The sequence below is a fragment of the Stenella coeruleoalba genome, assembly GCF_951394435.1.
Source record: "Stenella coeruleoalba genome assembly, contig: scaffold_39, whole genome shotgun sequence".
Lineage (NCBI taxonomy): Eukaryota > Metazoa > Chordata > Mammalia > Artiodactyla > Delphinidae > Stenella > Stenella coeruleoalba.
In genome coordinates this window covers 2,608,020-2,635,167 of record NW_027646400.1, presented here as the reverse complement: position 1 = coordinate 2,635,167, position 27,148 = coordinate 2,608,020, and the positions used below count along the sequence as shown (strand labels likewise).

The 27,148-nt window shown below is 43.9% G+C and overlaps 1 long non-coding RNA gene across 4 annotated transcripts in view; it reads right to left on the bottom strand.

Annotated features, from left to right (window-relative positions):
* LOC307181137 overlaps positions 1-27,148 on the bottom strand; it is a 3,028,377-nt gene that overhangs the window by 537,829 nt on the left and 2,463,400 nt on the right. The window contains exon 13 of one of the 4 annotated variants that reach the window (XR_013825992.1): positions 19,859-19,936. The exons of the other annotated variants lie outside the window; for them this stretch is intronic. This is a non-coding gene — a long non-coding RNA (uncharacterized lncRNA). The remainder of the gene's footprint in view (positions 1-19,858; positions 19,937-27,148) is intronic. 4 annotated transcript variants of the gene reach the window in all.

Genomic DNA, 27,148 nt, shown 5'->3' with positions numbered 1-27,148 from the left:
ACTCTCCCCACTTGGAGAGTCAGCGCCTTTAACCTCCTGTTTGGCCCAGTTTGCAATTTCTGCGGAAGCTGAACAGGAATAGCGAGAACCAATGAGAGGCTAGCTGCAGGTGTCTGGACGGGCAAATTTAACTCTCATTTCCCACCAGGAAGAGGAATTAACCAAAGGCTCAGCATGCCGGGCCGGAACCAGATTAGGGCCTGAAGCCATCTTGCGGTGTTGCGGCCAGTTCACAAGAAAGCGAGTTGAAGAAAGGAGCTCAGGGGCACTGTAATTCACAAACCTGCAGACTTATAAATGACAGCTATCGTCCAAAAATAGACTGAAGTAAGGCTGCCAAGAGGACTTGAAAGCGGGGCAGAATTGCAGGAAACCGATTTCAGGAGGTAGACTGGAATTGCATTGAAAGCATAGGAAAAGAGGCAGAACGTCCACAATGATGCACTTGGCCAAAAAGGGCGTATGCGTTTTTTCCTGAATATATTCAGGAAAAAACGCATACGCCCTTTTTGGCCAACCAAGCAAGCTTGCAAAGGAAATCTGCACTACAATGAAGTCTCACGTCCCCCCGGTCAAAAGGGACATCTGAAAAAACTGTAAAATCCAGAAAGGCAGGACAGGCCATGGAGAACTGGGAGCCTTGTTATGCTGAAGGGCGGGATGTAAATTGCCAATAAACACTCGGGAGAAGTGTATGGTGTTTCCTGAAACATCTAAAAAACAAAGCAACAGAGCTTAGGGCACTTCCACTTATGGTCCTATAGCTTAGGGAATTTAAAATCAAAAAGACACAGCCACCCCAATGTTTCGAACGGCTCTGTTTACAAGAACCTCATTTACAGTACAAGTTCAACATCGAAGAAAGTGAAAAATGTATAAAAAAGTTGTGGTATTTACTTACAAAGCAATATCACTCAGCAATGAAATCTGTGTCATCAGGCCCTTAGCAGCACAATGAGTGGATTCAGGTATGATGATTCTAACTGAAATAAGTGACACAGAAAAAGAAACATCATAAGATATCAGTAATACACGGAATGTATACTTGGCTACACAGGAACTGAATTACAGAACAGAACAGGGTCTCAAATTTAGAAAACCAACTTATGCTTGCTTAAGGGTAAAGGTGAGTTGGGGTGGTGCATAAAACCAGAGATTGAAATGAGCACAGATAAAGTTCCTTAAGCCAAATATGGAATAGACAAGAGCTACTCCTTGCTCAACGAAATGGACTCAACACCCCATATTAAACTCCTAAGAATGTACCTGACTAGTAAGTATCTTAAAACCTAGGGATTGCTATGTCTCCGAAAGAGAATCAAGCATGTGTACAGGGGCATAAACGCAGCAGTGATAGGATTGGAGAGGTTCGGTGAGCAAATGAAGACCCTTTGAAGTCATATTGCATGGTACCCATTCCACGGGTTTCAACTACCCAGGTTTAAGGTATTCTTCCTTCAGCTAAAACATGCATGTGGAACCTAGAGTATGATCAACCATGTGATCGGGAGACGTGTTCAAATATGTCTCAGTTTTCCTCCCCTGGTACTCGGGTGCAACATTCCAGACGCTTTACTAACACTCTCCCGACTTAGAGAGTCAGTCCCTTTAACCTCCTGTTTGGCCCAGTTTGCAATTTCTGCGGAAGCTGAACAGGAATAGCGAGAACCAATGAGAGGCTAGCTGCAGGTGTCTGGACGGGCAAATTTAACTCTCATTTCCCACCAGGAAGAGGAATTAACCAAAGGCTCAGCATGCCGGGCTGGAACCAGATTAGGGCCTGAAGCCATCCTGTGGTGTTGCGGCCAGGTCACAAGAAAGCGAGTTGAAGAAAGGAGCTCAGGGGCACTGTAATTCACAAACCTGCAGAGTTATAAATGACAGCTATCGTCCAAAAATAGACTGAAGTAAGGCTGCCAAGAGGACTTGAAAGTGGGGCAGAATTGCAGGAAACCGATTTCAGGAGGTAGACTGGAATTGCATTGAAAGCATAGGAAAAGAGGCAGAACGTCCACAATGATGCACTTGGCCAAAAAGGGCGTATGCGTTTTTTCCTGAATATATTCAGGAAAAAACGCATACGCCCTTTTTGGCCAACCAAGCAAGCTTGCAAAGGAAATCTGCACTACAATGAAGTCTCACTTCCCCCCGGTCAAAAGGGCCATCTGAAAAAAGTGTAAAATCCAGAAAGGCAGGACAGGCCATGGAGAACTGGGAGCCTTGTTATGCTGATGGGCGGGATGTAAATTGCCAACAGACACTGGGGAGAAGTGTATGGTGTTTCCTGAAACATCTAAAAAACAAAGCAACAGAACCTAGGGCACTTCCACTTATGGTCCTATAGCTTAGGGAATTTAAAATCAAAAAGACACAGCCACCCCAAAGTTTGGAACGGCTCTGTTTACAAGAACCTCGTTTACAGTACAAGTTCAACATCGCAGAAAGTGAAAAATGGATAAAGAAGTTGTGGTATTTACTTACAAAGCAATATCACTCAGCAATGAAATCTGTGTCATCAGGCCCTTAGCAGCACAATGAGTGGATTCAGGTATGATGATTCTAACTGAAATAAGTGACACAGAAAAAGAAACATCATAAGATATCAGTAATACACGGAATGTAAACTTGGCTACACAGGAACTGAATTACAGAACAGAACAGGGTCTCAAATTTAGAAAACCAACTTATGCTTGCTTAAGGGTAAAGGTGAGTTGGGGTGGTGCATAAAACCAGAGATTGAAATGAGCACAGATAAAGTTCCTTAAGCCAAATATGGAATAGACAAGAGCTACTCCTTGCTCAACGAAATGGACTCAACACCCCATATTAAACTCCTAAGAATGTACCTGACTAGTAAGTATCTTAAAACCTAGGGATTGCTATGTCTCCGAAAGAGAATCAAGCATGTGTACAGGGGCATAAACGCAGCAGTGATAGGATTGGAGAGGTTCGGTGAGCAAATGAAGACCCTTTGAAGTCATATTGCATGGTACCCATTCCACGGGTTTCAACTACCCAGGTTTAAGGTATTCTTCCTTCAGCTAAAACATGCATGTGGAACCTAGAGTATGATCAACCATGTGATCGGGAGACATGTTCAAATATGTCTCAGTTTTCCTCCCCTGGTACTCGGGTGCAACATTCCAGACGCTTTACTAACACTCTCCCGACTTGGAGAGTCAGTCCCTTTAACCTCCTGTTTGGCCCAGTTTGCAATTTCTGCGGAAGATGAACAGGAATAGCGAGAACCAATGAGAGGCTAGCTGCAGGTGTCTGGACGGGCAAATTTAACTCTCATTTCCCACCAGGAAGAGGAATTAACCAAAGGCTCAGCATGCCGGGCTGGAACCAGATTAGGGCCTGAAGCCATCCTGTGGTGTTGCGACCAGGTCACAAGAAAGCGAGTTGAAGAAAGGAGCTCAGGGGCACTGTAATTCACAAACCTGCAGAGTTATAAATGACAGCTATCGTCCAAAAATAGACTGAAGTAAGGCTGCCAAGAGGACTTGAAAGTGGGGCAGAATTGCAGGAAACCGATTTCAGGAGGTAGACTGGAATTGCATTGAAAGCATAGGAAAAGAGGCAGAACGTCCACAATGATGCACTTGGCCAAAAAGGGCGTATGCGTTTTTTCCTGAATATATTCAGGAAAAAACGCATACGCCCTTTTTGGCCAACCAAGCAAGCTTGCAAAGGAAATCTGCACTACAATGAAGTCTCACTTCCCCCCGGTCAAAAGGGCCATCTGAAAAAAGTGTAAAATCCAGAAAGGCAGGACAGGCCATGGAGAACTGGGAGCCTTGTTATGCTGATGGGCGGGATGTAAATTGCCAACAGACACTGGGGAGAAGTGTATGGTGTTTCCTGAAACATCTAAAAAACAAAGCAACAGAACCTAGGGCACTTCCACTTATGGTCCTATAGCTTAGGGAATTTAAAATCAAAAAGACACAGCCACCCCAAAGTTTGGAACGGCTCTGTTTACAAGAACCTCGTTTACAGTACAAGTTCAACATCGCAGAAAGTGAAAAATGGATAAAGAAGTTGTGGTATTTACTTACAAAGCAATATCACTCAGCAATGAAATCTGTGTCATCAGGCCCTTAGCAGCACAATGAGTGGATTCAGGTATGATGATTCTAACTGAAATAAGTGACACAGAAAAAGAAACATCATAAGATATCAGTAATACACGGAATGTAAACTTGGCTACACAGGAACTGAATTACAGAACAGAACAGGGTCTCAAATTTAGAAAACCAACTTATGCTTGCTTAAGGGGAAAGGTGAGTTGGGGTGCTGCATAAAACCAGAGATTGAAATGAGCACAGATAAAGTTCCTTAAGCCAAATATGGAATAGACAAGAGCTACTCCTTGCTCAACGAAATGGACTCAACACCCCATATTAAACTCCTAAGAATGTACCTGACTAGTAAGTATCTTAAAACCTAGGGATTGCTATGTCTCCGAAAGAGAATCAAGCATGTGTACAGGGGCATAAACGCAGCAGTGATAGGATTGGAGAGGTTCGGTGAGCAAATGAAGACCCTTTGAAGTCATATTGCATGGTACCCATTCCACGGGTTTCAACTACCCAGGTTTAAGGTATTCTTCCTTCAGCTAAAACATGCATGTGGAACCTAGAGTATGATCAACCATGTGATCGGGAGACGTGTTCAAATATGTCTCAGTTTTCCTCCCCTGGTACTCGGGTGCAACATTCCAGACGCTTTACTAACACTCTCCCGACTTGGAGAGTCAGTCCCTTTAACCTCCTGTTTGGCCCAGTTTGCAATTTCTGCGGAAGCTGAACAGGAATAGTGAGAACCAATGAGAGGCTAGCTGCAGGTGTCTGGACGGGCAAATTTAACTCTCATTTCCCACCAGGAAGAGGAATTAACCAAAGGCTCAGCATGCCGGGCTGGAACCAGATTAGGGCCTGAAGCCATCCTGCGGTGTTGCGGCCAGGTCACAAGAAAGCGAGTTGAAGAAAGGAGCTCAGGGGCACTGTAATTCACAAACCTGCAGAGTTATAAATGACAGCTATCGTCCAAAAATAGACTGAAGTAAGGCTGCCAAGAGGACTTGAAAGCGGGGCAGAATTGCAGGAAACCGATTTCAGGAGGTAGACTGGAATTGCATTGAAAGCATAGGAAAAGAGGCAGAACGTCCACAATGATGCACTTGGCCAAAAAGGGCGTATGCGTTTTTTCCTGAATATATTCAGGAAAAAACGCATACGCCCTTTTTGGCCAACCAAGCAAGCTTGCAAAGGAAATCTGCACTACAATGAAGTCTCACTTCCCCCCGGTCAAAAGGGCCATCTGAAAAAAGTGTAAAATCCAGAAAGGCAGGACAGGCCATGGAGAACTGGGAGCCTTGTTATGCTGATGGGCGGGATGTAAATTGCCAACAGACACTGGGGACAAGTGTATGGTGTTTCCTGAAACATCTAAAAAACAAAGCAACAGAACCTAGGGCACTTCCACTTATGGTCCTATAGCTTAGGGAATTTAAAATCAAAAAGACACAGCCACCCCAAAGTTTGGAACGGCTCTGTTTACAAGAACCTCGTTTACAGTACAAGTTCAACATCGCAGAAAGTGAAAAATGGATAAAGAAGTTGTGGTATTTACTTACAAAGCAATATCACTCAGCAATGAAATCTGTGTCATCAGGCCCTTAGCAGCACAATGAGTGGATTCAGATATGATGATTCTAACTGAAATAAGTCACACAGAAAAAGAAACATCATAAGATATCAGTAATACATGGAATGTAAACTTGGCTACACAGGAACTGAATTACAGAACAGAACAGGGTCTCAAATTTAGAAAACCAACTTATGCTTGCTTAAGGGTAAAGGTGAGTTGGGGTGCTGCATAAAACCAGAGATTGAAATGAGCACAGATAAAGTTCCTTAAGTCAAATATGGAATAGACAAGAGCTACTCCTTGCTCAACGAAATGGACTCAACACCGCATATTAAACTCCTAAGAATGTACCTGACTAGTAAGTATCTTAAAACCTATGGATTGCTATGTCTCCGAAAGAGAATCAAGCATGTGTACAGGGGCATAAACGCAGCAGTGATAGGATTGGAGAGGTTCGGTGAGCAAATGAAGACCCTTTGAAGTCATATTGCATGGTACCCATTCCACGGGTCTTAACTCTCAAGGTTTAAGGTATTCTTCCTTCAGCTAAAACATGCATGTGGAACCCAATTATGATCAACCATGTGAACGGGAGACGTGTTCAAATATGGCTCAGCTTTCCTCCACTGGTACTCGCGTGCAACATTCCAGACGCTTTACTAACACTCTCCCCACTTGGAGAGTCAGCGCCTTTAACCTCCTGTTTGGCCCAGTTTGCAATTTCTGCGGAAGCAGAACAGGAATAGCGAGAACCAATGAGAGGCTAGCTGCAGGTGTCTGGACGGGCAAATTTAACTCTCATTTCCCACCAGGAAGAGGAATTAACCAAAGGCTCAGCATGCCGGGCCGGAACCAGATTAGGGCCTGAAGCCATCTTGCGGTGTTGCGGCCAGTTCACAAGAAAGCGAGTTGAAGAAAGGAGCTCAGGGGCACTGTAATTCACAAACCTGCAGACTTATAAATGACAACTATCGTCCAAAAATAGACTGAAGTAAGGCTGCCAAGAGGACTTGAAAGCGGGGCAGAATTGCAGGAAACCGATTTCAGGAGGTAGACTGGAATTGCATTGAAAGCATAGGAAAAGAGGCAGAACGTCCACAATGATGCACTTGGCCAAAAAGGGCGTATGCGTTTTTTCCTGAATATATTCAGGAAAAAACGCATACGCCCTTTTTGGCCAACCAAGCAAACTTGCAAAGGAAATCTGCACTACAATGAAGTCTCACTTCCCCCCGGTCAAAAGGGCCATCTGAAAAAACTGTAAAATCCAGAAAGGCAGGACAGGCCATGGAGAACTGGGAGCCTTGTTATGCTGAAGGGCGGGATGTAAATTGCCAATAAACACTCGGGAGAAGTGTATGGTGTTTCCTGAAACATCTAAAAAACAAAGCAACAGAGCTTAGGGCACTTCCACTTATGGTCCTATAGCTTAGGGAATTTAAAATCAAAAAGACACAGCCACCCCAATGTTTCGAACGGCTCTGTTTACAAGAACCTCGTTTACAGTACAAGTTCAACATCGAAGAAAGTGGAAAATGTATAAAAAAGTTGTGGTATTTACTTACAAAGCAATATCACTCAGCAATGAAATCTGTGTCATCAGGCCCTTAGCAGCACAATGAGTGGATTCAGGTATGATGATTCTAACTGAAATAAGTCACACAGAAAAAGAAACATCATAAGATATCAGTAATACACGGAATGTATACTTGGCTACACAGGAACTGAATTACAGAACAGAACAGGGTCTCAAATTTAGAAAACCAACTTATGCTTGCTTAAGGGTAAAGGTGAGTTGGGGTGGTGCATAAAACCAGAGATTGAAATGAGCACAGATAAAGTTCCTTAAGCCAAATATGGAATAGACAAGAGCTACTCCTTGCTCAACGAAATGGACTCAACACCCCATATTAAACTCCTAAGAATGTACCTGACTAGTAAGTATCTTAAAACCTAGGGATTGCTATGTCTCCGAAAGAGAATCAAGCATGTGTACAGGGGCATAAACGCAGCAGTGATAGGATTGGAGAGGTTCGGTGAGCAAATGAAGACCCTTTGAAGTCATATTGCATGGTACCCATTCCACGGGTTTCAACTACCCAGGTTTAAGGTATTCTTCCTTCAGCTAAAACATGCATGTGGAACCTAGAGTATGATCACCCATGTGATCGGGAGACGTGTTCAAATATGTCTCAGTTTTCCTCCCCTGGTACTCGGGTGCAACATTCCAGACGCTTTACTAACACTCTCCCGACTTGGAGAGTCAGTCCCTTTAACCTCCTGTTTGGCCCAGTTTGCAATTTCTGCAGAAGCTGAACAGGAATAGCGAGAACCAATGAGAGGCTAGCTGCAGGTGTCTGGACGGGCAAATTTAACTCTCATTTCCCACCAGGAAGAGGAATTAACCAAAGGCTCAGCATGCCGGGCCGGAACCAGATTAGGGCCTGAAGCCATCCTGCGGTGTTGCGGCCAGGTCACAAGAAAGCGAGTTGAAGAAAGGAGCTCAGGGGCACTGTAATTCACAAACCTGCAGACTTATAAATGACAGCTATCGTCCAAAAATAGACTGAAGTAAGGCTGCCAAGAGGACTTGAAAGCGGGGCAGAATTGCAGGAAACCGATTTCAGGAGGTAGACTGGAATTGCATTGAAAGCATAGGAAAAGAGGCAGAACGTCCACAATGATGCACTTGGCCAAAAAGGGCGTATGCGTTTTTTCCTGAATATATTCAGGAAAAAACGCATACGCCCTTTTTGGCCAACCAAGCAAGCTTGCAAAGGAAATCTGCACTACAATGAAGTCTCACTTCCCCCCGGTCAAAAGGGCCATCTGAAAAAAGTGTAAAATCCAGAAAGGCAGGACAGGCCATGGAGAACTGGGAGCCTTGTTATGCTGATGGGCGGGATGTAAATTGCCAACAGACACTGGGGAGAAGTGTATGGTGTTTCCTGAAACATCTAAAAAACAAAGCAACAGAACCTAGGGCACTTCCACTTATGGTCCTATAGCTTAGGGAATTTAAAATCAAAAAGACACAGCCACCCCAAAGTTTGGAACGGCTCTGTTTACAAGAACCTCGTTTACAGTACAAGTTCAACATCGCAGAAAGTGAAAAATGGATAAAGAAGTTGTGGTATTTACTTACAAAGCAATATCACTCAGCAATGAAATCTGTGTCATCAGGCCCTTAGCAGCACAATGAGTGGATTCAGGTATGATGATTCTAACTGAAATAAGTGACACAGAAAAAGAAACATCATAAGATATCAGTAATACACGGAATGTAAACTTGGCTACACAGGAACTGAATTACAGAACAGAACAGGGTCTCAAATTTAGAAAACCAACTTATGCTTGCTTAAGGGTAAAGGTGAGTTGGGGTGGTGCATAAAACCAGAGATTGAAATGAGCACAGATAAAGTTCCTTAAGCCAAATATGGAATAGACAAGAGCTACTCCTTGCTCAACGAAATGGACTCAACACCCCATATTAAACTCCTAAGAATGTACCTGACTAGTAAGTATCTTAAAACCTAGGGATTGCTATGTCTCCGAAAGAGAATCAAGCATGTGTACAGGGGCATAAACGCAGCAGTGATAGGATTGGAGAGGTTCGGTGAGCAAATGAAGACCCTTTGAAGTCATATTGCATGGTACCCATTCCACGGGTTTCAACTACCCAGGTTTAAGGTATTCTTCCTTCAGCTAAAACATGCATGTGGAACCTAGAGTATGATCACCCATGTGATCGGGAGACGTGTTCAAATATGTCTCAGTTTTCCTCCCCTGGTACTCGGGTGCAACATACCAGACGCTTTACTAACACTCTCCCGACTTGGAGAGTCAGTCCCTTTAACCTCCTGTTTGGCCCAGTTTGCAATTTCTGCGGAAGCTGAACAGGAATAGCGAGAACCAATGAGAGGCTAGCTGCAGGTGTCTGGACGGGCAAATTTAACTCTCATTTCCCACCAGGAAGAGGAATTAACCAAAGGCTCAGCATGCCGGGCTGGAACCAGATTAGGGCCTGAAGCCATCCTGCAGTGTTGCGGCCAGGTCACAAGAAAGCGAGTTGAAGAAAGGAGCTCAGGGGCACTGTAATTCACAAACCTGCAGAGTTATAAATGACAGCTATCGTCCAAAAATAGACTGAAGTAAGGCTGCCAAGAGGACTTGAAAGCGGGGCAGAATTGCAGGAAACCGATTTCAGGAGGTAGACTGGAATTGCATTGAAAGCATAGGAAAAGAGGCAGAACGTCCACAATGATGCACTTGGCCAAAAAGGGCGTATGCGTTTTTTCCTGAATATATTCAGGAAAAAACGCATACGCCCTTTTTGGCCAACCAAGCAAGCTTGCAAAGGAAATCTGCACTACAATGAAGTCTCACTTCCCCCCGGTCAAAAGGGCCATCTGAAAAAAGTGTAAAATCCAGAAAGGCAGGACAGGCCATGGAGAACTGGGAGCCTTGTTATGCTGATGGGCGGGATGTAAATTGCCAACAGACACTGGGGAGAAGTGTATGGTGTTTCCTGAAACATCTAAAAAACAAAGCAACAGAACCTAGGGCACTTCCACTTATGGTCCTATAGCTTAGGGAATTCAAAATCAAAAAGACACAGCCACCCCAAAGTTTGGAACGGCTCTGTTTACAAGAACCTCGTTTACAGTACAAGTTCAACATCGCAGAAAGTGAAAAATGGATAAAGAAGTTGTGGTATTTACTTACAAAGCAATATCACTCAGCAATGAAATCTGTGTCATCAGGCCCTTAGCAGCACAATGAGTGGATTCAGATATGATGATTCTAACTGAAATAAGTCACACAGAAAAAGAAACATCATAAGATATCAGTAATACATGGAATGTAAACTTGGCTACACAGGAACTGAATTACAGAACAGAACAGGGTCTCAAATTTAGAAAACCAACTTATGCTTGCTTAAGGGTAAAGGTGAGTTGGGGTGCTGCATAAAACCAGAGATTGAAATGAGCACAGATAAAGTTCCTTAAGTCAAATATGGAATAGACAAGAGCTACTCCTTGCTCAACGAAATGGACTCAACACCGCATATTAAACTCCTAAGAATGTACCTGACTAGTAAGTATCTTAAAACCTATGGATTGCTATGTCTCCGAAAGAGAATCAAGCATGTGTACAGGGGCATAAACGCAGCAGTGATAGGATTGGAGAGGTTCGGTGAGCAAATGAAGACCCTTTGAAGTCATATTGCATGGTACCCATTCCACGGGTCTTAACTCTCCAGGTTTAAGGTATTCTTCCTTCAGCTAAAACATGCATGTGGAACCCAAGTATGATCAACCATGTGAACGGGAGACGTGTTCAAATATGGCTCAGCTTTCCTCCACTGGTACTCGCGTGCAACATTCCAGACGCTTTACTAACACTCTCCCCACTTGGAGAGTCAGCGCCTTTAACCTCCTGTTTGGCCCAGTTTGCAATTTCTGCGGAAGCTGAACAGGAATAGCGAGAACCAATGAGAGGCTAGCTGCAGGTGTCTGGACGGGCAAATTTAACTCTCATTTCCCACCAGGAAGAGGAATTAACCAAAGGCTCAGCATGCCGGGCCGGAACCAGATTAGGGCCTGAAGCCATCTTGCGGTGTTGCGGCCAGTTCACAAGAAAGCGAGTTGAAGAAAGGAGCTCAGGGGCACTGTAATTCACAAACCTGCAGACTTATAAATGACAGCTATCGTCCAAAAATAGACTGAAGTAAGGCTGCCAAGAGGACTTGAAAGCGGGGCAGAATTGCAGGAAACCGATTTCAGGAGGTAGACTGGAATTGCATTGAAAGCATAGGAAAAGAGGCAGAACGTCCACAATGATGCACTTGGCCAAAAAGGGCGTATGCGTTTTTTCCTGAATATATTCAGGAAAAAACGCATACGCCCTTTTTGGCCAACCAAGCAAGCTTGCAAAGGAAATCTGCACTACAATGAAGTCTCACTTCCCCCCGGTCAAAAGGGCCATCTGAAAAAACTGTAAAATCCAGAAAGGCAGGACAGGCCATGGAGAACTGGGAGCCTTGTTATGCTGAAGGGCGGGATGTAAATTGCCAATAAACACTCGGGAGAAGTGTATGGTGTTTCCTGAAACATCTAAAAAACAAAGCAACAGAGCTTAGGGCACTTCCACTTATGGTCCTATAGCTTAGGGAATTTAAAATCAAAAAGACACAGCCACCCCAATGTTTCGAACGGCTCTGTTTACAAGAACCTCGTTTACAGTACAAGTTCAACATCGAAGAAAGTGAAAAATGTATAAAAAAGTTGTGGTATTTACTTACAAAGCAATATCACTCAGCAATGAAATCTGTGTCATCAGGCCCTTAGCAGCACAATGAGTGGATTCAGGTATGATGATTCTAACTGAAATAAGTGACACAGAAAAAGAAACATCATAAGATATCAGTAATACACGGAATGTATACTTGGCTACACAGGAACTGAATTACAGAACAGAACAGGGTCTCAAATTTAGAAAACCAACTTATGCTTGCTTAAGGGTAAAGGTGAGTTGGGGTGGTGCATAAAACCAGAGATTGAAATGAGCACAGATAAAGTTCCTTAAGCCAAATATGGAATAGACAAGAGCTACTCCTTGCTCAACGAAATGGACTCAACACCCCATATTAAACTCCTAAGAATGTACCTGACTAGTAAGTATCTTAAAACCTAGGGATTGCTATGTCTCCGAAAGAGAATCAAGCATGTGTACAGGGGCATAAACGCAGCAGTGATAGGATTGGAGAGGTTCGGTGAGCAAATGAAGACCCTTTGAAGTCATATTGCATGGTACCCATTCCACGGGTTTCAACTACCCAGGTTTAAGGTATTCTTCCTTCAGCTAAAACATGCATGTGGAACCTAGAGTATGATCAACCATGTGATCGGGAGACGTGTTCAAATATGTCTCAGTTTTCCTCCCCTGGTACTCGGGTGCAACATTCCAGACGCTTTACTAACACTCTCCCGACTTAGAGAGTCAGTCCCTTTAACCTCCTGTTTGGCCCAGTTTGCAATTTCTGCGGAAGCTGAACAGGAATAGCGAGAACCAATGAGAGGCTAGCTGCAGGTGTCTGGACGGGCAAATTTAACTCTCATTTCCCACCAGGAAGAGGAATTAACCAAAGGCTCAGCATGCCGGGCTGGAACCAGATTAGGGCCTGAAGCCATCCTGCGGTGTTGCGGCCAGGTCACAAGAAAGCGAGTTGAAGAAAGGAGCTCAGGGGCACTGTAATTCACAAACCTGCAGAGTTATAAATGACAGCTATCGTCCAAAAATAGACTGAAGTAAGGCTGCCAAGAGGACTTGAAAGCGGGGCAGAATTGCAGGAAACCGATTTCAGGAGGTAGACTGGAATTGCATTGCAAGCATAGGAAAAGAGGCAGAACGTCCACAATGATGCACTTGGCCAAAAAGGGCGTATGCGTTTTTTCCTGAATATATTCAGGAAAAAACGCATACGCCCTTTTTGGCCAACCAAGCAAGCTTGCAAAGGAAATCTGCACTACAATGAAGTCTCACTTCCCCCCGGTCAAAAGGGCCATCTGAAAAAAGTGTAAAATCCAGAAAGGCAGGACAGGCCATGGAGAACTGGGAGCCTTGTTATGCTGATGGGCGGGATGTAAATTGCCAACAGACACTGGGGAGAAGTGTATGGTGTTTCCTGAAACATCTAAAAAACAAAGCAACAGAACCTAGGGCACTTCCACTTATGGTCCTATAGCTTAGGGAATTTAAAATCAAAAAGACACAGCCACCCCAAAGTTTGGAACGGCTCTGTTTACAAGAACCTCGTTTACAGTACAAGTTCAACATCGCAGAAAGTGAAAAATGGATAAAGAAGTTGTGGTATTTACTTACAAAGCAATATCACTCAGCAATGAAATCTGTGTCATCAGGCCCTTAGCAGCACAATGAGTGGATTCAGGTATGATGATTCTAACTGAAATAAGTGACACAGAAAAAGAAACATCATAAGATATCAGTAATACACGGAATGTAAACTTGGCTACACAGGAACTGAATTACAGAACAGAACAGGGTCTCAAATTTAGAAAACCAACTTATGCTTGCTTAAGGGTAAAGGTGAGTTGGGGTGGTGCATAAAACCAGAGATTGAAATGAGCACAGATAAAGTTCCTTAAGCCAAATATGGAATAGACAAGAGCTACTCCTTGCTCAACGAAATGGACTCAACACCCCATATTAAACTCCTAAGAATGTACCTGACTAGTAAGTATCTTTAAACCTAGGGATTGCTATGTCTCCGAAAGAGAATCAAGCATGTGTACAGGGGCATAAACGCAGCAGTGATAGGATTGGAGAGGTTCGGTGAGCAAATGAAGACCCTTTGAAGTCATATTGCATGGTACCCATTCCACGGGTTTCAACTACCCAGGTTTAAGGTATTCTTCCTTCAGCTAAAACATGCATGTGGAACCCAGAGTATGATCAACCATGTGATCGGGAGACGTGTTCAAATATGTCTCAGTTTTCCTCCCCTGGTACTCGGGTGCAACATTCCAGACGCTTTACTAACACTCTCCCGACTTGGAGAGTCAGTCCCTTTAACCTCCTGTTTGGCCCAGTTTGCAATTTCTGCGGAAGCTGAACAGGAATAGCGAGAACCAATGAGAGGCTAGCTGCAGGTGTCTGGACGGGCAAATTTAACTCTCATTTCCCACCAGGAAGAGGAATTAACCAAAGGCTCAGCATGCCGGGCCGGAACCAGATTAGGGCCTGAAGCCATCCTGCGGTGTTGCGGCCAGGTCACAAGAAAGCGAGTTGAAGAAAGGAGCTCAGGGGCACTGTAATTCACAAACCTGCAGAGTTATAAATGACAGCTATCGTCCAAAAATAGACTGAAGTAAGGCTGCCAAGAGGACTTGAAAGCGGGGCAGAATTGCAGGAAACCGATTTCAGGAGGTAGACTGGAATTGCATTGAAAGCATAGGAAAAGAGGCAGAACGTCCACAATGATGCACTTGGCCAAAAAGGGCGTATGCGTTTTTTCCTGAATATATTCAGGAAAAAACGCATACGCCCTTTTTGGCCAACCAAGCAAGCTTGCAAAGGAAATCTGCACTACAATGAAGTCTCACTTCCCCCCGGTCAAAAGGGCCATCTGAAAAAAGTGTAAAATCCAGAAAGGCAGGACAGGCCATGGAGAACTGGGAGCCTTGTTATGCTGATGGGCGGGATGTAAATTGCCAACAGACACTGGGGAGAAGTGTATGGTGTTTCCTGAAACATCTAAAAAACAAAGCAACAGAACCTAGGGCACTTCCACTTATGGTCCTATAGCTTAGGGAATTTAAAATCAAAAAGACACAGCCACCCCAAAGTTTGGAACGGCTCTGTTTACAAGAACCTCGTTTACAGTACAAGTTCAACATCACAGAAAGTGAAAAATGGATAAAGAAGTTGTGGTATTTACTTACAAAGCAATATCACTCAGCAATGAAATCTGTGTCATCAGGCCCTTAGCAGCACAATGAGTGGATTCAGGTATGATGATTCTAACTGAAATAAGTCACACAGAAAAAGAAACATCATAAGATATCAGTAATACATGGAATGTAAACTTGGCTACACAGGAACTGAATTACAGAACAGAACAGGGTCTCAAATTTAGAAAACCAACTTATGCTTGCTTAAGGGTAAAGGTGAGTTGGGGTGCTGCATAAAACCAGAGATTGAAATGAGCACAGATAAAGTTCCTTAAGTCAAATATGGAATAGACAAGAGCTACTCCTTGCTCAACGAAATGGACTCAACACCGCATATTAAACGCCTAAGAATGTACCTGACTAGTAAGTGTCTTAAAACCTATGGATTGCTATGTCTCCGAAAGAGAATCAAGCATGTGTACAGGGGCATAAACGCAGCAGTGATAGGATTGGAGAGGTTCGGTGAGCAAATGAAGACCCTTTGAAGTCATATTGCATGGTACCCATTCCACGGGTCTTAACTCTCCAGGTTTAAGGTATTCTTCCTTCAGCTAAAACATGCATGTGGAACCCAAGTATGATCAACCATGTGAACGGGAGACGTGTTCAAATATGGCTCAGCTTTCCTCCACTGGTACTCGCGTGCAACATTCCAGACGCTTTACTAACACTCTCCCCACTTGGAGAGTCAGCGCCTTTAACCTCCTGTTTGGCCCAGTTTGCAATTTCTGCGGAAGCTGAACAGGAATAGCGAGAACCAATGAGAGGCTAGCTGCAGGTGTCTGGACGGGCAAATTTAACTCTCATTTCCCACCAGGAAGAGGAATTAACCAAAGGCTCAGCATGCCGGGCTGGAACCAGATTAGGGCCTGAAGCCATCCTGCGGTGTTGCGGCCAGGTCACAAGAAAGCGAGTTGAAGAAAGGAGCTCAGGGGCACTGTAATTCACAAACCTGCAGAGTTATAAATGACAGCTATCGTCCAAAAATAGACTGAAGTAAGGCTGCCAAGAGGACTTGAAAGCGGGGCAGAATTGCAGGAAACCGATTTCAGGAGGTAGACTGGAATTGCATTGAAAGCATAGGAAAAGAGGCAGAACGTCCACAATGATGCACTTGGCCAAAAAGGGCGTATGCGTTTTTTCCTGAATATATTCAGGAAAAAACGCATACGCCCTTTTTGGCCAACCAAGCAAGCTTGCAAAGGAAATCTGCACTACAATGAAGTCTCACTTCCCCCCGGTCAAAAGGGCCATCTGAAAAAAGTGTAAAATCCAGAAAGGCAGGACAGGCCATGGAGAACTGGGAGCCTTGTTATGCTGAAGGGCGGGATGTAAATTGCCAATAAACACTCGGGAGAAGTGTATGGTGTTTCCTGAAACATCTAAAAAACAAAGCAACAGAGCCTAGGGCACTTCCACTTATGGTCCTATAGCTTAGGGAATTTAAAATCAAAAAGACACAGCCACCCCAAAGTTTCGAACAGCTGTGTTTACAAGAACCTCGTTTACAGTACAAGTTCAACATCGCAGAAAGTGAAAAATGGATAAAAAAGTTGTGGTATTTACTTACAAAGCAATATCACTCAGCAATGAAATCTGTGTCATCAGGCCCTTAGCAGCACAATGAGTGGATTCAGGTATGATGATTCTAACTGAAATAAGTGACACAGAAAAAGAAACATCATAAGATATCACTAATACACGGAATGTAAACTTGGCTACACAGGAACTGAATTACAGAACAGAACAGGGTCTCAAATTTAGAAAACCAACTTATGCTTGCTTAAGGGTAAAGGTGAGTTGGGGTGCTGCATAAAACCAGAGATTGAAATGAGCACAGATAAAGTTCCTTAAGCCAAATATGGAATAGACAAGAGCTACTCCTTGCTCAACGAAATGGACTCAACACCCCATATTAAACTCCTAAGAATGTACCTGACTAGTAAGTATCTTAAAACCTAGGGATTGCTATGTCTCCGAAAGAGAATCAAGCATGTGTACAGGGGCATAAACGCAGCAGTGATAGGATTGGAGAGGTTCGGTGAGCAAATGAAGACCCTTTGAAGTCATATTGCATGGTACCCATTCCACGGGTTTCAACTACCCAGGTTTAAGGTATTCTTCCTTCAGCTAAAACATGCATGTGGAACCTAGAGTATGATCAACCATGTGATCGGGAGACGTGTTCAAATATGTCTCAGTTTTCCTCCCCTGGTACTCGGGTGCAACATTCCAGACGCTTTACTAACACTCTCCCGACTTGGAGAGTCAGTCCCTTTAACCTCCTGTTTGGCCCAGTTTGCAATTTCTGCGGAAGCTGAACAGGAATAGCGAGAACCAATGAGAGGCTAGCTGCAGGTGTCTGGACGGGCAAATTTAACTCTCATTTCCCACCAGGAAGAGGAATTAACCAAAGGCTCAGCATGCCGGGCCGGAACCAGATTAGGGCCTGAAGCCATCCTGCGGTGTTGCGGCCAGGTCACAAGAAAGCGAGTTGAAGAAAGGAGCTCAGGGGCACTGTAATTCACAAACCTGCAGAGTTATAAATGACAGCTATCGTCCAAAAATAGACTGAAGTAAGGCTGCCAAGAGGACTTGAAAGCGGGGCAGAATTGCAGGAAACCGATTTCAGGAGGTAGACTGGAATTGCATTGAAAGCATAGGAAAAGAGGCAGAACGTCCACAATGATGCATTTGGCCAAAAAGGGCGTATGCGTTTTTTCCTGAATATATTCAGGAAAAAACGCATACGCCCTTTTTGGCCAACCAAGCAAGCTTGCAAAGGAAATCTGCACTACAATGAAGTCTCACTTCCCCCCGGTCAAAAGGGCCATCTGAAAAAAGTGTAAAATCCAGAAAGGCAGGACAGGCCATGGAGAACTGGGAGCCTTGTTATGCTGATGGGCGGGATGTAAATTGCCAACAGACACTGGGGAGAAGTGTATGGTGTTTCCTGAAACATCTAAAAAACAAAGCAACAGAACCTAGGGCACTTCCACTTATGGTCCTATAGCTTAGGGAATTTAAAATCAAAAAGACACAGCCACCCCAAAGTTTGGAACGGCTCTGTTTACAAGAACCTCGTTTACAGTACAAGTTCAACATCGCAGAAAGTGAAAAATGGATAAAGAAGTTGTGGTATTTACTTACAAAGCAATATCACTCAGCAATGAAATCTGTGTCATCAGGCCCTTAGCAGCACAATGAGTGGATTCAGGTATGATGATTCTAACTGAAATAAGTCACACAGAAAAAGAAACATCATAAGATATCAGTAATACATGGAATGTAAACTTGGCTACACAGGAACTGAATTACAGAACAGAACAGGGTCTCAAATTTAGAAAACCAACTTATGCTTGCTTAAGGGTAAAGGTGAGTTGGGGTGCTGCATAAAACCAGAGATTGAAATGAGCACAGATAAAGTTCCTTAAGTCAAATATGGAATAGACAAGAGCTACTCCTTGCTCAACGAAATGGACTCAACACCGCATATTAAACGCCTAAGAATGTACCTGACTAGTAAGTATCTTAAAACCTATGGATTGCTATGTCTCCGAAAGAGAATCAAGCATGTGTACAGGGGCATAAACGCAGCAGTGATAGGATTGGAGAGGTTCGGTGAGCAAATGAAGACCCTTTGAAGTCATATTGCATGGTACCCATTCCACGGGTTTCAACTACCCAGGTTTAAGGTATTCTTCCTTCAGCTAAAACATGCATGTGGAACCTAGAGTATGATCAACCATGTGATCGGGAGACGTGTTCAAATCTGTCTCAGTTTTCCTCCCCTGGTACTCGGGTGCAACATTCCAGACGCTTTACTAACACTCTCCCGACTTGGAGAGTCAGTCCCTTTAACCTCCTGTTTGGCCCAGTTTGCAATTTCTGCGGAAGCTGAACAGGAATAGCGAGAACCAATGAGAGGCTAGCTGCAGGTGTCTAGACAGGCAAATTTAACTCTCATTTCCCACCAGGAAGAGGAATTAACCAAAGGCTCAGCATGCCGGGCCGGAACCAGATTAGGGCCTGAAGCCATCCTGCGGTGTTGCTGCCAGGTCACAAGAAAGCGAGTTGAAGAAAGGAGCTCAGGGGCACTGTAATTCACAAACCTGCAGAGTTATAAATGACAGCTATCGTCCAAAAATAGACTGAAGTAAGGCTGCCAAGAGGACTTGAAAGCGGGGCAGAATTGCAGGAAACCGATTTCAGGAGGTAGACTGGAATTGCATTGAAAGCATAGGAAAAGAGGCAGAACGTCCACAATGATGCACTTGGCCAAAAAGGGCGTATGCGTTTTTTCCTGAATATATTCAGGAAAAAACGCATACGCCCTTTTTGGCCAACCAAGCAAGCTTGCAAAGGAAATCTGCACTACAATGAAGTCTCACTTCCCCCCGGTCAAAAGGGCCATCTGAAAAAAGTGTAAAATCCAGAAAGGCAGGACAGGCCATGGAGAACTGGGAGCCTTGTTATGCTGAAGGGCGGGATGTAAATTGCCAATAAACACTCGGGAGAAGTGTATGGTGTTTCCTGAAACATCTAAAAAACAAAGCAACAGAGCCTAGGGCACTGCCACTTATGGTCCTATAGCTTAGGGAAATTAAAATCAAAAAGACACAGCCACCCCAAAGTTTGGGACGCCTCTGTTTACAAGAACCTCGTTTACAGTACAAGTTCAACATCACAGAAAGTGAAAAATGGATAAAGAAGTTGTGGTATTTACTTACAAAGCAATATAACTCAGCAATGAAATCTGTGTCATCAGGCCCTTAGCAGCACAATGAGTGGATTCAGGTATGATGATTCTAACTGAAATAAGTCACACAGAAAAAGAAACATCATAAGATATCAGTAATACACGGAATGTAAACTTGGCTACACATTTACTGAATTACAGAACAGAACAGGGTCTCAAATTTAGATAACCAACTTATGCTTGCTTAAGGGTAAAGGTGAGTTGGGATGCTGCATAAAACCAGAGATTGAAATGAGCACAGATAAAGTTCCTTAAGTCAAATATGGAATAGACAAGAGCTACTCCTTGCTCAACGAAATGGACTCAACACCGCATATTAAACGCCTAAGAATGTACCTGACTAGTAAGTATCTTAAAACCTATGGATTGCTATGTCTCCGAAAGAGAATCAAGCATGTGTACAGGGGCATAAACGCAGCAGTGATAGGATTGGAGATGTTCGGTGAGCAAATGAAGACCCTTTGAAGTCATATTGCATGGTACCCATTCCACGGGTTTCAACTACCCAGGTTTAAGGTATTCTTCCTTCAGCTAAAACATGCATGTGGAACCTAGAGTATGATCAACCATGTGATCGGGAGAAGTGTTCAAATATGTCTCAGTTTTCGTACCCTGGTACTCGGGTGCAACATTCCAGACACTTTACTAACACTCTCCCGACTTGGAGAGTCAGTCCCTTTAACCTCCTGTTTGGCCCAGTTTGCAATTTCTGCGGAAGATGAACAGGAATAGCGAGAACCAATGAGAGACTAGCTGGAGGTGTCTGGACGGGCAAATTTAACTCTCATTTCCCACCAGGAAGAGGAAATAACCAAAGGCTCAGCGTGCCGTGCCGGAACCAGATTAGGGACTGAAGCCATCCTGCGGTGTTGCGGCCAGCTCACAAAAAAGCGAGTTGAAGAAAGGAGCTCAGGGGCACTGTAATTCACAAACCTGCAGAGTTATAAATGACAGCTATCGTCCAAAAATAGACTGAAGTAAGGCTGCCAAGAGGACTTGAAAGCGGGGCAGAATTGCAGGAAACCGATTTCAGGAGGTAGACTGGAATTGCATTGAAAGCATAGGAAAAGAGGCAGAACGTCCACAATGATGCACTTGGCCAAAAAGGGCGTATGCATTTTTTCCTGAATATATTCAGGAAAAAACGCATACGCCCTTTTTGGCCAACCAAGCAAGCTTGCAAAGGAAATCTGCACTACAATGAAGTCTCATTCCCCCCGGTCAAAAGGGCAATCTGAAAAAAGTGTAAAATCCAGAAAGGCAGGACAGGCCATGGAGAACTGGGAGCCTTGTTATGCTGATGGGTGGGATGTAAATTGCCAACAACCACTCGGGAGAAGTGTATGGTGTTTCCTGAAACATCTAAAAAACAAAGCAACAGAACCTAGGGCACTTCCACTTATGGTCCTATAGCTTAGGGAAATTAAAATCAAAAAGACACAGCCACCCCAAAGTTTGGAACGGCTCTGTTTACAAGAACCTGGTTTACAGTACAAGTTCAACATCGCAGAAAGTGAAAAATGGATAAAGAAGTTGTGGTATTTACTTACAAAGCAATATCACTCAGCAATGAAATCTGTGTCATCAGGCCCTTAGCAGCACAATGAGTGGATTCAGGTATGATGATTCTAACTGAAATAAGTCACACAGAAAAAGAAACATCATAAGATATCAGTAATACATGGAATGTAAACTTGGCTACACAGGAACTGAATTACAGAACAGAACAGGGTCTCAAATTTAGAAAACCAACTTATGCTTGCTTAAGGGTAAAGGTGAGTTGGGGTGCTGCATAAAACCAGAGATTGAAATGAGCACAGATAAAGTTCCTTAAGCCAAATATGGAATAGACAAGAGCTACTCCTTGCTCAACCAAATGGACTCAACACCCCATATTAAACGCCTAAGAATGTACCTGACTAGTAAGTATCTTAAAACCTATGGATTGCTATGTCTCCGAAAGAGAATCAAGCATGTGTACAGGGGCATAAACGCAGCAGTGATAGGATTGGAGAGGTTCGGTGAGCAAATGAAGACCCTTTGAAGTCATATTGCATGGTACCCATTCCACGGGTTTCAACTACCCAGGTTTAAGGTATTCTTCCTTCAGCTAAAACATGCATGTGGAACCTAGAGTATGATCAACCATGTGATCGGGAGACGTGTTCAAATATGTCTCAGTTTTCCTCCCCTGGTACTCGGGTGCAACATTCCAGATGCTTTACTAACACTCTCCCGACTTGGAGAGTCAGTCCCTTTAACCTCCTGTTTGGCCCAGTTTGCAATTTCTGCGGAAGATGAACAGGAATAGTGAGAACCAATGAGAGGCTAGCTGCAGGTGTCTGGACGGGCAAATTTAACTCTCATTTCCCACCAGGAAGAGGAATTAACCAAGGGCTCTGCATGCCAGGCCGGAACCAGATTAGGGCCTGAAGCCATCCTGCGGTGTTGCGGCCAGGTCACAAGAAAGCGAGTTGAAGAAAGGAGCTCAGGGGCACTGTAATTCACAAACCTGCAGAGTTATAAATGACAGCTATCGTCCAAAAATAGACTGAAGTAAGGCTGCCAAGAGGACTTGAAAGCGGGGCAGAATTGCAGGAAACCGATTTCAGGAGGTAGACGGGAATTGCATTGAAAGCATAGGAAAAGAGGCAGAACGTCCACAATGATGCACTTGGCCAAAAAGGGCGTATGCGTTTTTTCCTGAATATATTCAGGAAAAAACGCATACGCCCTTTTTGGCCAACCAAGCAAGCTTGCAAAGGAAATCTGCACTACAATGAAGTCTCACTTCCCCCCGGTCAAAAGGGCCATCTGAAAAAAGTGTAAAATCCAGAAAGGCAGGACAGGCCATGGAGAACTGGGAGCCTTGTTATGCTGATGGGCGGGATGTAAATTGCCAACAGACACTCGGGAGAAGTGGATGGTGTTTCCTGAAACATCTAAAAAACAAAGCAACAGAGCCTAGGGCACTTCCACTTATGGTCCTATAGCTTAGGGAAATTAAAATCAAAAAGACACAGCCACCCCAAAGTTTGGGACGCCTCTGTTTACAAGAACCTCGTTTACAGTACAAGTTCAACATCGCAGAAAGTGAAAAATGGATAAAGAAGTTGTGGTATTTACTTACAAAGCAATATCACTCAGCAATGAAATCTATGTCATCAGGCCCTTAGCAGCACAATGAGTGGATTCAGGTACGATGATTCTAACTGAAATAAGTCACACAGAAAAAGAAACATCATAAGATATCACTAATACACGGAATGTAAACTTGGCTATACAGGAACTGCATTCCAAAACAGAACAGGGTCTCAAATTTAGAAAACCAACTTATGCTTGCTTAAGGGGAAAGGTGAGTTGGGGTGCTGCATAAAACCAGAGATTGAAATGAGCACAGATAAAATTCCTTAAGCCAAATATGGAATAGACAAGAGCTACTCCTTGCTCAACGAAATGGACTCAAAACCCCATATTAAACGCCTAAGAATGTACCTGACTAGTAAGTATCTTAAAACCTATGGATTGCTATGTCTCCGAAAGAGAATCAAGCATGTGTACAGGGGCATAAACGCAGCAGTGATAGGATTGGAGATGTTCGGTGAGCAAATGAAGACCCTTTGAAGTCATATTGCATGGTACCCATTCCACGGGTTTCAACTACCCAGGTTTAAGGTATTCTTCCTTCAGCTAAAACATGCATGTGGAACCTAGAGTATGATCAACCATGTGATCGGGAGAAGTGTTCAAATATGTCTCAGTTTTCGTACCCTGGTACTCGGGTGCAACATTCCAGACACTTTACTAACACTCTCCCGACTTGGAGAGTCAGTCCCTTTAACCTCCTGTTTGGCCCAGTTTGCAATTTCTGCGGAAGATGAACAGGAATAGCGAGAACCAATGAGAGACTAGCTGGAGGTGTCTGGACGGGCAAATTTAACTCTCATTTCCCACCAGGAAGAGGAAATAACCAAAGGCTCAGCGTGCCGTGCCGGAACCAGATTAGGGCCTGAAGCCATCCTGCGGTGTTGCGGCCAGCTCACAAAAAAGCGAGTTGAAGAAAGGAGCTCAGGGGCACTGTAATTCACAAACCTGCAGAGTTATAAATGACAGCTATCGTCCAAAAATAGACTGAAGTAAGGCTGCCAAGAGGACTTGAAAGCGGGGCAGAATTGCAGGAAACCGATTTCAGGAGGTAGACTGGAATTGCATTGAAAGCATAGGAAAAGAGGCAGAACGTCCACAATGATGCACTTGGCCAAAAAGGGCGTATGCGTTTTTTCCTGAATATATTCAGGAAAAAACGCATACGCCCTTTTTGGCCAACCAAGCAAGCTTGCAAAGGAAATCTGCACTACAATGAAGTCTCATTCCCCCCGGTCAAAAGGGCCATCTGAAAAAAGTGTAAAATCCAGAAAGGCAGGACAGGCCATGGAGAACTGGGAGCCTTGTTATGCTGATGGGCGGGATGTAAATTGCCAACAACCACTCGGGAGAAGTGTATGGTGTTTCCTGAAACATCTAAAAAACAAAGCAACAGAACCTAGGGCACTTCCACTTATGGTCCTATAGCTTAGGGAAATTAAAATCAAAAAGACACAGCCACCCCAAAGTTTGGAACGGCTCTGTTTACAAGAACCTGGTTTACAGTACAAGTTCAACATCGCAGAAAGTGAAAAATGGATAAAGAAGTTGTGGTATTTACTTACAAAGCAATATCACTCAGCAATGAAATCTGTGTCATCAGGCCCTTAGCAGCACAATGAGTGGATTCAGGTATGATGATTCTAACTGAAATAAGTCACACAGAAAAAGAAACATCATAAGATATCAGTAATACATGGAATGTAAACTTGGCTACACAGGAACTGAATTACAGAACAGAACAGGGTCTCAAATTTAGAAAACCAACCTATGCTTGCTTAAGGGTAAAGGTGAGTTGGGGTGCTGCATAAAACCAGAGATTGAAATGAGCACAGATAAAGTTCCTTAAGCCAAATATGGAATAGACAAGAGCTACTCCTTGCTCAACCAAATGGACTCAACACCCCATATTAAACGCCTAAGAATGTACCTGACTAGTAAGTATCTTAAAACCTAGGGATTGCTATGTCTCCGGAAGAGAATCAAGCATGTGTACAGGGGCATAAACGCAGCAGTGATAGGATTGGAGAGGTTCGTGAGCAAATGAAGACCCTTTGAAGTCATATTGCATGGTACCCATTCCACGGGTTTCAACTACCCAGGTTTAAGGTATTCTTCCTTCAGCTAAAACATGCATATGGAACCTAGAGTATGATCAACCATGTGATCGGGAGACGTGTTCAAATATGTCTCAGTTTTCCTCCCCTGGTACTTGGGTGCAACATTCCAGACGCTTTACTAACACTCTCTCCACTTGGAGAGTCAGCGCCTTTAACCTCCTGTTTGGCCCAGTTTGCAATTTCTGCGGAAGATGAACAGGAAGAGCGAGAATCAATGAGAGACTAGCTGGAGGTGTCTGGATGGGCAAATTTAACTCTCATTTCCCACCAGGAAGAGGAATTAACCAAAGGCTCAGCGTGCCGTGCCAGAACCAGATTAGGGCCTGAAGCCATCCTGCGGTGTTGCGGCCAGGTCACAAGAAAGCGAGTTGAAGAAAGGAGCTCAGGGGCACTGTAATTCACAAACCTGCAGAGTTATAAATGACAGCTATCGTCCAAAAATAGACTGAAGTAAGGCTGCCAAGAGGACTTGAAAGCGGGGCAGAATTGCAGGAAACCGATTTCAGGAGGTAGACTGGAATTGCATTGAAAGCATAGGAAAAGAGGCAGAACGTCCACAATGATGCACTTGGCCAAAAAGGGCGTATGCGTTTTTTCCTGAATATATTCAGGAAAAAACGCATACGCCCTTTTTGGCCAATCAAACAAGCTTGCAAAGGAAATCTGCACTACAATGAAGTCTCACTTCCCCCCGGTCAAAAGGGCCATCTGAAAAAAGTGTAAAATCCAGAAAGGCAGGACAGGCCATGGAGAACTGGGAGCCTTGTTATGCTGATGGGCGGGATGTAAATTGCCAACAGACACTCGGGAGAAGTGTATGGTGTTTCCTGAAACATCTAAAAAACAAAGCAACAGAGCCTAGGGCACTGCCACTTATGGTCCTATAGCTTAGGGAAATTAAAATCAAAAAGACACAGCCACCCCAAAGTTTGGGACGCCTCTGTTTACAAGAACCTCGTTTACAGTACAAGTTCAACATCGCAGAAAGTGAAAAATGGATAAAGAAGTTGTGGTATTTACTTACAAAGCAATATCACTCAGCAATGAAATCTATGTCATCAGGCCCTTAGCAGCACAATGAGTGGATTCAGGTACGATGATTCTAACTGAAATAAGTCACACAGAAAAAGAAACATCATAAGATATCACTAATACACGGAATGTAAACTTGGCTATACAGGAACTGCATTCCAAAACAGAACAGGGTCTCAAATTTAGAAAACCAACTTATGCTTGCTTAAGGGGAAAGGTGAGTTGGGGTGCTGCATAAAACCAGAGATAGAAATGAGCACAGATAAAGTTCCTTAAGCCAAATATGGAATAGACAAGAGCTACTCCTTGCTCAACGAAATGGACTCAAAACCCCATATTAAACGCCTAAGAATGTACCTGACTAGTAAGTATCTTAAAACCTATGGATTGCTATGTCTCCAAAAGAAAATCAAGCGTGTGTACAGGGGCATAAATGCAGCAGTGATAGGATTGGAGAGGTTCGGTGAGCAAATGAAGACCCTTTGAAGTCATATTGCACGGTACCCATTACACGGGTCTCAACTCTCCAGGTTTAAGGTATTCTTCCTTCAGCTAAAACATGCATGTGGAACCCAAGTAAGGTCAACCATGTGAACGAGAGACGTGTTCAAATATGTCTCAGTTTTCCTCCCCTGGTACTCGGGTGCAACATTCCAGATGCTTTACTAACACTCTCCCCACTTGGAGAGTCAGCGCCTTTAACCTCCTGTTTGGCCCAGTTTGCAATTTCTGCGGAAGATGAACAGGAATAGCGAGAACCAATGAGAGGCTAGCTGGAGGTGTCTGGACGGGCAAATTTAACTCTCATTTCCCACCAGGAAGAGGAAATAACCAAAGGCTGAGCGTGCCATGCCGGAATCAGATTAGGGCCTGAAGCCATCCTGCGGTGTTGCGGCCAGCTCAAAAGAAAGCGAGTTGAAGAAAGGAGCTCAGGGGCACTGTAATTCACAAACCTGCAGAGTTAT